This window comes from Ambystoma mexicanum, chromosome 3q (assembly GCF_040938575.1).
Source record: "Ambystoma mexicanum isolate Mex_15411 chromosome 3q, UKY_AmexF1_1, whole genome shotgun sequence".
Lineage (NCBI taxonomy): Eukaryota > Metazoa > Chordata > Amphibia > Caudata > Ambystomatidae > Ambystoma > Ambystoma mexicanum.
Genome location: NC_090926.1, coordinates 25,134,054 through 25,147,043, shown reverse-complemented (window position 1 = coordinate 25,147,043; position 12,990 = coordinate 25,134,054).

Below are 12,990 nucleotides of genomic sequence, written 5' to 3'. Positions count from 1 at the left end.
GAATCTTGGTTGTGCTGATGCTGGTGCAGCAACATCTAGAGACCTACTGCTGGTGCTTGGTTAGCTACGGGAATTGGTATTGTTATTGGGGAGGGTGCAAGTATTCTGATAGAATGGACTACTTCCTATAGGCCAGGTTCAGTTTTGTGAAGTTTAATATTCAAGGGGTGTGGGTGGTGACAGGGATACTCAAGTTGCACGAAGAACACAGATGATGGAAAAAGATGGAACAATGATAGTAGTTTTGTCACTTAATGTCAAAGGGTTGAGATCTTCCAAACAATGCAATATTTTAATAATAAAGATTTGGATACCAGTGTTGAGTGCAGGTAAGAAATGATCAGAATAGCTTGATGAAGTATGTTTTGAGGATTGGAGTGGCCGTATTGAAACTCTTTAAGTCATGTAGATGCCCAGCGTTTCCTTGTTTTCTCTGATAAACCATTCATCTCAACTAAGAATAATCTGGGAATGGTACATAAGCAAGTCAGACAGTTCTTGAGGTATTTTTGAAATGTGAAAGAAATCACGCAGTCTTCCGCTTCAGGAAGTGGAATGCTGATCATTCTCACACTGTATCTAAGGAATCACTGTTATGGTTCTGGGGGTGGCAATTGAAACAGTCTGCTGAAAACTATAGAACTCTCCAGGTTGGTTCAATTTCGTGGAATGCTACTTTTATGTAAACAGACCCACATTTTTCCCAGTCCACTTGTATGAGGAGCATCTTTTCACTGACATAGTCACTTTGAGGGAACCCAGCTGAGTCGCTCTTCTTTGGTAAGAAGTACAGGCAAGGATGGTGAGGGTTTGGGGTGCAGCAGAGACTACTTTCTGGACAGACTTTCCAAAGAAACTTGTAGTTTAACTGTTAGCAAGCTTTTCTGCACCATGATCCCGGACGCCGTACTCGTTCATTATTGCACCTGCCTTATTAGTGTTTTAATAAAGGAGTGCCTATAGGATGCCTGCAGGTGCATTTTGCTTAATGTTACAGGCATTTAGAGTGGCACTCGCAGGTCGTTCCATGTTTTGATTAAATGTCCACCCATTCAAATTGCTACCCAGCTGTGTGTGCATGTTACAGCCCAGGTGAACTTTCTTTGTCTGAGCGGATGCGTGACCCTGCCTTTGCATGTAAGTGTAGCTATCAATGGTATGTGCTCCCCTCATCCTTGAGTGTCCCCATTTACAGGGCTTGTCACGAGAGGCATGCTTCTCGGCGTCCTGGCTGGGCCAATCACACTGCCATGAGCTTACTTTGACTGCTGGTGACTGCACAAGACACATGCAAATCAGCATCTGGTGCTGCTCTCTGCTGCCCATGATCAGTGTGCGTTTGCCATTGCATCTTTGTTCTGAACAGGGTTACAACAGTTGCATGCAGTGCACAGAGCTACTATGTTTAGAGACCTAACCACCTGTTATGGTTCAAAAAACCAGTGTCCTTCCTTACATTTACAGTGAGCTTAATTGTACTAAACTCCTTACCTCTCCATATTTGCATTTCTACTGTCGCAATATACCTTTCTCTCAACAATCTTCTTTTCCAATTGGAAAGTGACCGTTGGAGTTGTCTGCTGTAGGTCCATTTCATTGCATGCTACTTTTATCAAACTAAACCACAATTGCTGTGCCTATCTACTTGTATGAGGAGCACCTATTCGGAAAGCCTTGAGGCAACGCACCTAGGTGCAAAAGAAGGTTAGAGGGACTAACCAATATTACTATTCCATCGCTAAAACTCTATGCTGCCATAAAAATGAATCCGGTATTCCTACTCTTCTCGCGCCAATACATTTTAGCCAACAGTTTACTATGTCACTGTTAGCTAGATTGTTTGAGAGTTGGGGGAGAGCATTGCAGGGCTATTGAATGCTTTTGAAGCAAGGGAAGTTAAGCCATTTATGCTATTCACAGGAGGAATTAATTTCATGCCAAAAAGATGAAGATGCATGCACATTTGTCATTTTATGTTTGATCAAGAGTGAAACTATCCAGAACATAGACTTGAACAAACATTTGATTACATTAGTCTACATGTCAAAGGTTTTGTTCAACTTTTTAATTCTTTTATTGGCGTGGTTTAAAATAAACCTTTACAATTGCATACAAAACAGAAGCTGAACAGAAATCACAATGCAGTTTTCTTAATAAAGATAAACACGGGAAAGAAAAGGAAAGAATTAAAAAAACAGAACACAACGCATGACTATTAATTCTGCTACCCCATAAAAAAAGAAGAATCTCATAAAATGTCACTTAATATTCTAAGGTTTTTCATTCACATTCTCCATTTACCTTAAAACCCCTCAACCTATCATGTTTCAGAAAGGTTTCATCTTTAATACCTCCAAGGATTTCAGAAAAGCTGCAATCTCCAGACCATCTTTTGTGCTATTAATACAGACACATTGTTGCCATACTTTATCTACCGGCAAGACACTCCAATTACTGCAAAATTTACTCACGTGTCTTTCTAGCTTCTGCCAAAGACAAGCAGTCTATGATCATGTGTCTAATTGTTTCAACACTACGCTCAGAACCTGCATTCACTATTCTGCTCACTTAGACATCCATGCTTCAAAAGGATTTCCTTGGAGTATAATCTGTTCCTCCTTAGTCTAAGGAGTTGATTGTGCATGATTCTATTCAGAAATTGGTACATAATGAATTAAATGGTTCCCCTGGGTTTGTGTTCTGTTGACAGATGGCTTGGAGAGGGGTACGCATGGAAACATCCCACAATGTCACACCAGTCTTTATCAAAAAGGGATTTCTTAACTTTTCCAGGATTTTTTAACAGCAAGCCCATGTCTAACCCCAACTCATCCATAACATGCCGACACTCCTTTTCTAGGATACATAGGACGTCTTCCTTCTTGCCTAGAGGCTTCATTAAAACGAGATGTTTTTTATATTGCGCATAAAGTGTAATAGGGTCCATAGGGTCAACTGTTTTAGCCGGCAAACACAGTTTTTTCCAGTTGACTCGTGCCTTAAGCAATTAAAAGCTCTAATTCAAACCGTATTGCTGGCATTGTGATTGAATTAGGAAGTTTCAAGCACCACCTCCAGATTAGGGCTTCAAGGGACTCCAGCCTTTCCGTGAGACACCTCCAACACTTCTTCCCCATACACCAACTTGACTACAATTTTCCCCTCATAAAATTGGATGGCTGGTTTGATTGAAAATCTACTGAATTTCCATCCAATTTTATTAATTGAATAGTTAAAGCCTCCGCCTTGGCTTTCAACCCATCCCAGATATTTCCCTTAGATGGGTGTGCGAAAATGTCAAAGCTCAGATATGTCATATCCTCCGAGCATCTGGGTTTACGCTCCTCTAAGAACCAAGAAATATTCTCTCTTTTCCTTCCTCTAGAGAAGTGCAAAATCTTAGTCTTGGCTGGATTTAATTTTTAACCCATTTTCTTCAGCATACTTCTTTTTTAAAATGTTTATATTGTAGCTAAAAATATCAACTTTACAATATTAACAGATAATAGTTATTACCAATTATGAGGACAATCACTATAAATACCACAGCATATATACATTCACCTATATATAAAAGAAAAGAAAGTAAGCAAAGATTTGAATCCTTGATGACAACTTTAAGCTTCTTCAGCAAGTGCCCCAGTATTCTCCTGAAGTTTGAGACCATACAACAGCGCCAAGGCTCGAATTCTCACTTTAACAGAATAGCCAGAGTAGATCATTTGCTACAAAGTAGTAGATGTTTTGACTTCATCAATTGCTTTAAAGTGCTGTTGGCACTGCACTAAGAGTGCCTTGCACTCAGTCTATAGATGCTGTAAATCTTCTCTTTTTGTATCCTCTAGGCAAAAGCGACATAGATTCAAGGATTCATTATTGATCTTTCTGCGCATCAGGACCTGTCTTGTGGGCCACAGATTTAGTCTTAGCCATAGAAAGTAATTTCGTTGAGCAGTAGACTGAGATTGTATCAAATAGGCCTCTGGTATACTGTGTTTTTTGGATCCATACACTTCTAGATCACAGTCACAATATTTTGCACACTGTTCACACGTATTAGCCCAGTCCATGGCAAAGTTTAGTTTTTACTTGCATTGGATTTTGAAGCGAAACTGTTAAAGAAACATCTATCCAAGCCATCGCCTGGACCTCATGAGATCGCCATTTACTTATGAACAAGTCAGTTGACGAAAACACGTAATCTGCCAGAAAACCCAAAACAGAACTCATACCAATGGCCAATATTCACTTTCTAAATAACGCTATCGCGTGCAGGTGTATCTACTGTACAACGAAATTAGACCAAGTCCATAGCGTATTAATGGAAGCGGTGTGCAGTTTGGTAAATTGAGAACTCCACGCCAACGTTTCCCCTCTAACAAGGACCAGAACTCTTTGGTCAAGATGGGTCTGGCTTCAGCAGCGTATAATGGAATTGGTGTGGCTTTCTGCTGATAAAAAGTCAACGCTGGGACAGCTGAAAATTTGCCATATCTCCATTGAATAATCAACTTTTGGTTTTTGGCTGTGTTGACCTTATCAATCAGAAGTTGTTTATACAATTCAGCCACACCTTGGCTGGTTATTTGGACGCCCAAATAGGTATACATTCGAACCACTTGCAACTTTTGCTCCCTGAGGGTCCACATTTTTTGTTTAAGTCTACGCTTGCCCAATACATTGAATACCATGACCTTTGTTTTATCAAGATTAATGATCAAGTAATTGTCTTGGGTGTATAAGGCAAGCGCATTCAATGCATTCTGGAGCCCTCTAGGTGTTTTAGATAAAATGACTAAATCATCCGCATACATTAGAAAAGGTATTTTTTTCTGGGCCAATTTCGAAGGATCAGTGAGTGTTTTGAAATGCACCACCAACATCAGAAATAAAAAAAAAAATTAAAGATAGCGGATGCTAGTGTGCATCCTTGTCACACCCCACGATGTACTGAGATTGGTGCCGAAAGTTTACCATCAGCGGACAGTCTCACTTGAGTAGTATTATTGACATGCAGAGCTTTAATGAGGGAAATTATGTTACTCTGGCAGCTTCGTTGAATTAATTTATGGATCAATAATTCCCTTGTGATGGAATTGAAAGCTGCTTTTAAATCTATGAATGCCATGTACAGCGCTTGCTTCCTTATTTGATGACTGAAGATAATTGATGATGAAGTCTTCAGATTGACACAGGTTCCCATCCCAGATGTAAAGCCTGTTTGAAAGGGGTCTCTAGTGCCTTCAGTTCGGGTCCAGTTGTTGAAGTCTCTCAGTATAAATTTAGAAAATAGCTTGCCGGGAGCATCCAAAAGAGAGATCGGCCTATAGTTATTAGCCACAGACCGATCTCTGCTTTTAAAGATTCAAACAATTATTGTGGAAAGCCAAGAGGAGGGGATCTTATTAGTAACTAAAATCTGGTAAAGATTTTATGTAAGATCTTAGACCACACTTCAGCATTTTGCTTAAACACATAGCTGCTAAGCCCATCTGGGCCTGCGGCACAGGAATTATTAAGTTTTCTAATTTCCAAAAGAATATCCTCCTCATCAATGATGAGACCATCATAGTTGGAAGCTTCAGTGGAATCATAAATCCCCCTCCCCTTCGGACTTTGGTATAGAGTAGAAAAATGCACTACCCAATCGTTCTCGCTAACGGCAATTATCTGGACTGATTTTTGAGTTAAATTGTTTGCAATATTCATAAGTGCCCAAATTTGAGCTGAATTTTTAGATCGAATGCTTCCCAACATGCTTTCGCCGTCCACTTGCAACAAATGTATTTGATGGCTTCGTAGCCAGTTTCGATATTGATATTGCAGAGCATTTATCCGCTCATGTTTATTAGCACATTTAGAGGCAGCACAAGCTTTTTATCTCTGCGCAGCAGGGCCTTGTTGGATTGTACTAAAGGATCAAATTCATGCCGCGGCTGGAATTGTACTTGGGAACGAGATAGTATCTTCTCACGACAGCTGTGTAAATAAGTGGTGTAGTCATTAGTTGCAGCTATACCATCATGATAACCATTCACCACATGTTTATGAAAAGCTAATAACGATTGAGGGTTCCATTTTAAACCCATTTGTGCGTTATTTGCTGTCATGATTTGAGGAAAGTCAAGGCGATTATTGTCAACCCCAGAATTAACTGACCACACAAGATTTAACATATTGTGGTGACTGAACTCCTGAAGTATTATGCTGAAACTCAAAGCTACCTCAAACGTGCTTAAGTCAACAAATGCATAATCAAGTATTGATGTAGATTCACCATTGAATATATAGAGTCCTCTATTTTGTGCTAAAAGAAGCCATTTTTTCACAGGCGAGATTATGTTTTGGATTATTTTCCGGGAGAATCTGTAGATTTAAATCTCTCATGAAATAGTGTTGGTTATATCAGAGGATTCAGAGACTACATTGAGTAAGCACTCCAGATCACACAAAAAGTTGTCATTCGACATCCCCATTGGATTACGATATATGTTCAAAATTGCCACTATTCCGCCGGGGTGTCTAAGCGTAGTAAGTAGGGGTTTGGGACAGCCCACCAAGTTAGATACCAATCCCTATTGTTTTTAATTGCTACTAGCATACCAGACGAAGGACGCACCTGGGTAGAAGATTTGGCAGGATGGAACATTATAGAATGATCTTCCCAGACTGGCTTTTCCTTTAATCACGTCTCCTGTAAAATAACATCATAAATGGCCAAAAAGTCAGCACTTCCGCCAAAGAGATGGGAATTTCCACATGTGTTCCAACTAATTGTTGAGATCACATTTTTGCTTTTTTCAATTCTTGGTTATGAATCTGGACTAGAATTAGCCTTATCCGAGGGGAGGAACTGAAATGCTTTATCATTGCTTCGGTGTCTCACTCCATAAATGTTGTTTTGCATTTTCACTCTGGGTTTTTAACATTACTTGCCAAGATTAGATTGTCCTCTGTATCAAGAATAAATGGATCAACAGCTAAGACAAAACCCAGTGCAAAGATATCCATCCTAGCCTGCCACAAGGCGTTTCTTACAAAATGGGACTGTAGCCATATTCTGGCAATCGAATTATCGTTGCTCTGGACAAAATCGACTTGGTCAATATCCGCAGATGGTTATGCTTCTTAGCGCACTGATCTCATTAAAAATTGCCAGAATACTCATTCTATTCATTGTGTAAGCAGTGAAAGGTGCAGGATGACGTTTGAGAATAAAACGATAGAAATTGGTACGTTTTTTATTGACCATGTTGATTTTGGCTTGCTTTTTCAACACTTTAGGAATTTCCTTTACTCTTTCAGTAGTGTTTACATCGTGTGAATGAGAATTGGCCACATGTCCCAACTTGATAGGTGGCTTCTTGGACAGTGAATTTGCAACTGGGTTCTGATTCGAAGAAGCATGCACTAGCTGATTGCGGTCAAAATAGCTTTGCACCGCTTTAGCAATTTGATTGTCAATTTGGTAGTTAGTGTGTCCTTGTGCCTCCTGAAATTTAGGATGGATTTCCGAATTAGTATACTTAGATATATTATCATGAGGACATGGAGATTCACAATTTGCAGGAAACTCTCTTTGCTTTGCCCCATTCATGCTAAATTGACATGCATCAGTTTGAATCAATCGGAGGTCCACCAAAGGTCTGTTCACTTCTCTTATTGCCTGTGCATGAGACACTGCATACATTGGAATTAGTCTATCTACTTCCTGATTATAGCGCACTGCCGATGAGTGCATCGGATCTGTTACAGTAGATGTTCTCAACATTAGTTAGTTGATGAGACTGTGCTAATATATGAGGACCCTGATTCGCCACAGGTATATGTGGCTGTTCAGAATTAATATTTGCACTTGATCGTTGTAATTCGATATAATGTTCAATAGAACGCTCAATTTGCTCTCGAATGTCTGTCAGGACAAAATTATGACTGACCTCCTGAAGTGGAGCTATCGCTCCTTTTTGAATGTGATTGGATGTTATAATAACATTCGAAGTTCCAATAGAGCTCACTTTCACAACACCTGACGTCTCAACGGAGCTCACTATCGCAGCATCCTGAGTCTCTACAGTGCTCACCTTCTCAGCATCTGGAGTATCAACAGTGCTAGCTATAGCAGCATCCGGAGTGTCAACAGAGCTCGATTTTGCATCAGAAATAGTCATTATAAGTTTGTTCAATAGTTGATAGTCTTTGATCATTGATACATTATGGTCATCCTGTATTGTATTTGCAAGTGTACTGGGAACTTTTTTTATGGCTAGTTGTTTTCAGTTTAGACCCAGCGTTCACTTGCGGGATCAAACATTTTAACAATTGTTTGAGATCAGCTCTGGATTAAAAAGAAGGAGCTGTTTGATTCTTCGATTTTATTTATTTATTTATTTATTTATTTTTTGGTCATGCATAATTTCTCAATCCTTCGTGTGGAGCCTGTTTTATTTTGAAATAGCTTATAAGGTATTTTTTTGCTTTGCTCAGACTGCTCTCCAGAAACTGCAGGCATCCCCAAACTTTGATCCATTGTAGGTTTGTCAAGTTCTTGACCAGTCACTAATTTGTCGACTACCACAATTTGCGAGCAGGGACTGATCACAATCTGATTTGAAATGTCGCTTCCTGACTTATCCACACACAAATTATCAGCATCAACTGGCAAATCAATCTTATTTTCCAAACACAAGACGAGTGACTTTTCACACACTGGGGGCTCTTCCGACCCAATATTACAATCAATAACAATAGGCATTTGAATAGAAGCATCATGGGCCAACACATGCTCCGTCCTACAATTGACTGGTGTTTTTTTGCTCAGGTGATTTGCACTTTGTAGCATATTGTCACTCATCCATCTCACTAATAAATCAAACCATTTGTTTTGCTTGAGCTGAGATTTTAAATGTGGTAATTGTCATGTGCATAGCCTGTATAGGAATTTCAATAAATTGGATGGTGGTAAAGTCAATGGGTTTTGGATGGGAGTCGATAGTTCACTCCATCTCCTTGGCACTGGGCCCTCCATGGGCAATGCTGCCAATAACAAGATTACCGTTTTGTTAGAGTCATCAAATAGACTCGGAGATTGATACAAGCTGTTGTCATGTGTACAAATAGAAGAGGATGAGGCAATTAAGGCAATATCTCCAATACAGACGTTACAGTGCTCTATGCACTTAGGTGGAAAGAAGGTAGACAGAGGGGTTGCGACATTTGCACTAGTATTGTGCACCGACAGTTCGGAGCTGCCGCCAAGATTAGGCACAGGGATAACAGCAGGAGTGGCGGCACAGTCCTCGTCATTTCCAGGTCGCAGTTCCTTAGAGTTCAACTGTGCAAAATGATTTGACAATACCGGTTCGGACTGTGCTTCTACCTCCAATAATTGCGTGTCAGTAATCGACCTGCTCTACAAGGTTTTCACAGGAGAACCGACAGGGTGGATAGACAATGCAGTTCAATTCCTCTTCTTTCACACCAAAAGAGGTCAAACACATGGGTTTGCAAAATTCACGTATGTCCCCAGCACAAACTTTCTTCTACCCAGAGTCAAGAGCAGAGTCCCCCATTTTGCATTTTAAAGCACTAGTTGATGAGCAACGTACTGGGTGGACTTTAGAGTAAGTGACGTGCTTGATGTTCTTAAAGTCAGAGGCATGTTAGATGTCAGTGTGTAAAGATTCAAGACCATTTACACTTAATGAGCCCCTTGTAAGAAATAGTAATTCAAAGGGTATGGCCCCACAGGCGCTGCCGTTTTGATTTGTGCGTTTGTACGTTTCGCTCGACTGATCAAACGGCCTAGCCCCGCAGTCACAGTCAAGCGAGAGAAGTGAAAGCAAGGGCAACAGCGTTCTTAGCCCAGGAGGCAAAAGCCCTTAGCTTCAATAAGTGTTGCGTGTATCAGCTCACCTGTAATCGTCCAAAGGCTCACCAGAATCACGCCTGCAGTGGATTAGGCTCAGTGGCGTCGCCCCTCCTCACACCGAGCCACCAGACACCTGACACTCGGCTCACTCCACTACGCTTCGCTTGAGGGGCAGGTTTTGTTGCAGAAGCGAGCGTGGCTGGAGGAGGAGCTGGGCGTCCACTGCAGCAGAGGTTGTTTGTAGTTGTAGCCCTTAGCCAGCAGTTGTAATTCTTTAAGAAGAACACGGTGCACAGCAGCCCGCAGCCGTGTATAATCCAATTGTGAACACAGTTCACACAATGACCAACGTCCTTCCGACACAACTGACACTCAGCTCACTCTGCTACGCTTCGCTTTAGGGGCAGTTTTTGTTGCAGAAGCGAGCATGGCTGGAGGAGGAGCTGGGCGTCCACTACAGCAGAGGTTGTTTGGAGTTGTAGTCCTTAGCCAGCAGTTGTAATTCTTTAAGAAGAACACGGTGCACAGCAGCCAGCAGCCACGTATAATCCAATTGTGAACACAGTTCACACAATGAGCAACGTCCTTCCGACACACCTGACACTCAGCTCACTCCCGTTCATGATTCATTGCAGAACCTTTTTTGTAACATCAAAAAGAACGAAGTCATCCGCGTAATATAGCCGCGGAACTCTCATGTTACCCATTTTTGGTGTAACAAAACCACACTTCTCCAGGTGTTTCCAGGCCACTGAGACGTACAAATTGAAGATACACAGGGCCAAAATGCAGCCCTGACGAATGCCCCTTTTTACTTAAAAATGCCTGGATATATCCCCTTCTTTAATCTTATTGTAATAGCGGAGTTGCTTTGTAGTTTTCTTAGTATCTTCAATAAATCGTCAGGCAACCCCCAGTCATGCAACTTGGACCAGTGTATCTTATGGACAACTCTGTCAAACGCATTGGATAAATCTATGGAGGCTACAAAAACCGACCCTTCCTTTGATATGATAATGATATGATATGATCGTCTATTTATATAGCGCCTATACACAATGTGTTTCAAAGCCCAAGCAGACTGCTGGTGGATTCTTAGAACTAATGCACTGAGGGAAGTTGAGTGGCCCTTTCTAAATGGAGCATTGATAGCCTATTGGAATCCCTAACCCATTCACTTAAATGGGCCAAGATTACTGTTCTGTTGAAAATAATTTGCAATCAGCGTCAATCAGCGATATAGGTCTATAGTTCATGTGGTCATTTCTGGGTCCCAGTTTATAGATAGGAACTACATTAGCCAGTTCCCAGGACGATGGATAAACCCCAGATCTTATAATACCTCTGAATCTGATTGTCAAGATCTTCCCCAGATTACTGTATCAGCCTTAAATAAAGTGTTAGACGGCCCATTCGGACCTGCTGCTCCGGAGTTACTACATGCCCTAATCAAGGCCATAATCTCCTCCGTCTCAATTGGCAGAGATCTCTCATCCACCCATCCTACAGTTTCTACATCCTCAGTCTCTCTGAGTCTTCTCCTTACTCCCATACAGCTCTTCAAAGAAGGCTTCCCATTGCTGCTCTGACACGGCATTCCCCTGTTTAATGGAGTGTTCCATATCACCCGAATTTACCAACTGCCAGAAAACTCGAGCATCTTTCTTGATCAGGGCATTCAACATAGATTCAGCTCCCTCTGCTGCATAGTCATCCTACTTTTACAGTCGTTTCTATACGTTTGTTTTATACACTTCACCTTTTTAGAATAGGCTGCCCCCTCAAGTTGCCAATTTCTGACCATTCTCAGCTCCTTTTTCATCCTCTTTTTTTACCTACGCCAAGTCCTCGTCAAAGACATGCTTGATGGAGTTCTTTGTCTGACTGATAGTCTTTCTTCCATTATGATCTCTCTCCTGATGGAATTTATTAAGGAGTCCATCAAATGCCTCTTTACAAAAAACTGTAATTTTCCATTCCAGTTCTGACTGGCCATAAATGATCCCCATATAACCTATTAGACCTGTGTGGTTTTTTATCACCCCAAGTCTGTTCCCCTTGACATTAGAAAACAAGTCCCTAGGGCCCCTTGAATTGGGTATAGTATTTCTAACCGCAAAATCCGCCCTTAACATGCAATGATTGCTACATTCACTCATAATGTCCCGGGAGGATAGCTCATTGGCAACGTGCTCGCCTTGGAAGCAAGACGACATGAAGCAACACAGGTTCGATCCCCGGGTCCACGCTTAGAAAACTCTGGGTATTTAAGCGCATTATAAATATGCAACTAAGAAAATTCAAATTCTGTAACGGCGCCTCAATGCCTCCGGGCTGTGTGAACGCTTTAAAAATGCAAATAAATAAATCATTTTGAAATCACTGCATTTCTCTAAGAATTCAAAGTCTGTACAGATATAATGAATAGAAGAAGTTTGGGAGCCCCTATGCCATGTGTGCGATCAACTCTTTTCCCCATCAAAGGAGTCCCTCTACACTGACAAGCCCACTGATTTCGGCATCCCAATCCATTTTCTGCCAGCAGTTTGTTTTGGGTTGTTTCTTTCCATACCATCTCTGATGTCTTTTGGGGTTAAGCAATTTGCATTCAGGATGCCCGAGACTATAATATTACCTCTCTCCATCCTCTCGCGCCACTGTATAATGCAGTCCGATATTTGGGACAGAAATTCCTCTAAATTTGCTGTCCCTGACTGCCAATATATATTTATAAGCAGATTACTTTTTTTGAAATTTTTTATAAATCTTATTAGTTTTACAAAATATGAACTCATTCCACCCAACATCCCCTCCCTCCTTCCTACCCCCGGAGGCAGTTTCCACATTGTCCTTGGTCCATTAATTTCATGGACCATTCGCTGAGGTTCACTGTTAGTCCAGTAGTCTTAGGCACTGGGGGCACCACCCAATCTGGAAATCGTCTCTGAGGAAGGCCAAAGTTTCTCCCCAATCCCTTGCAAAGGTTTGAAGCTTATCATATATAGCATACGTTGCCCACTCAAGAGCCACAATTTCCCATATTTTCCGTAACCAGTCTTGTACCATGGGTACCTCTGTACTTTTTCACCTCTGCGCTATTACTGTCATAGCTGTGAGCGTGA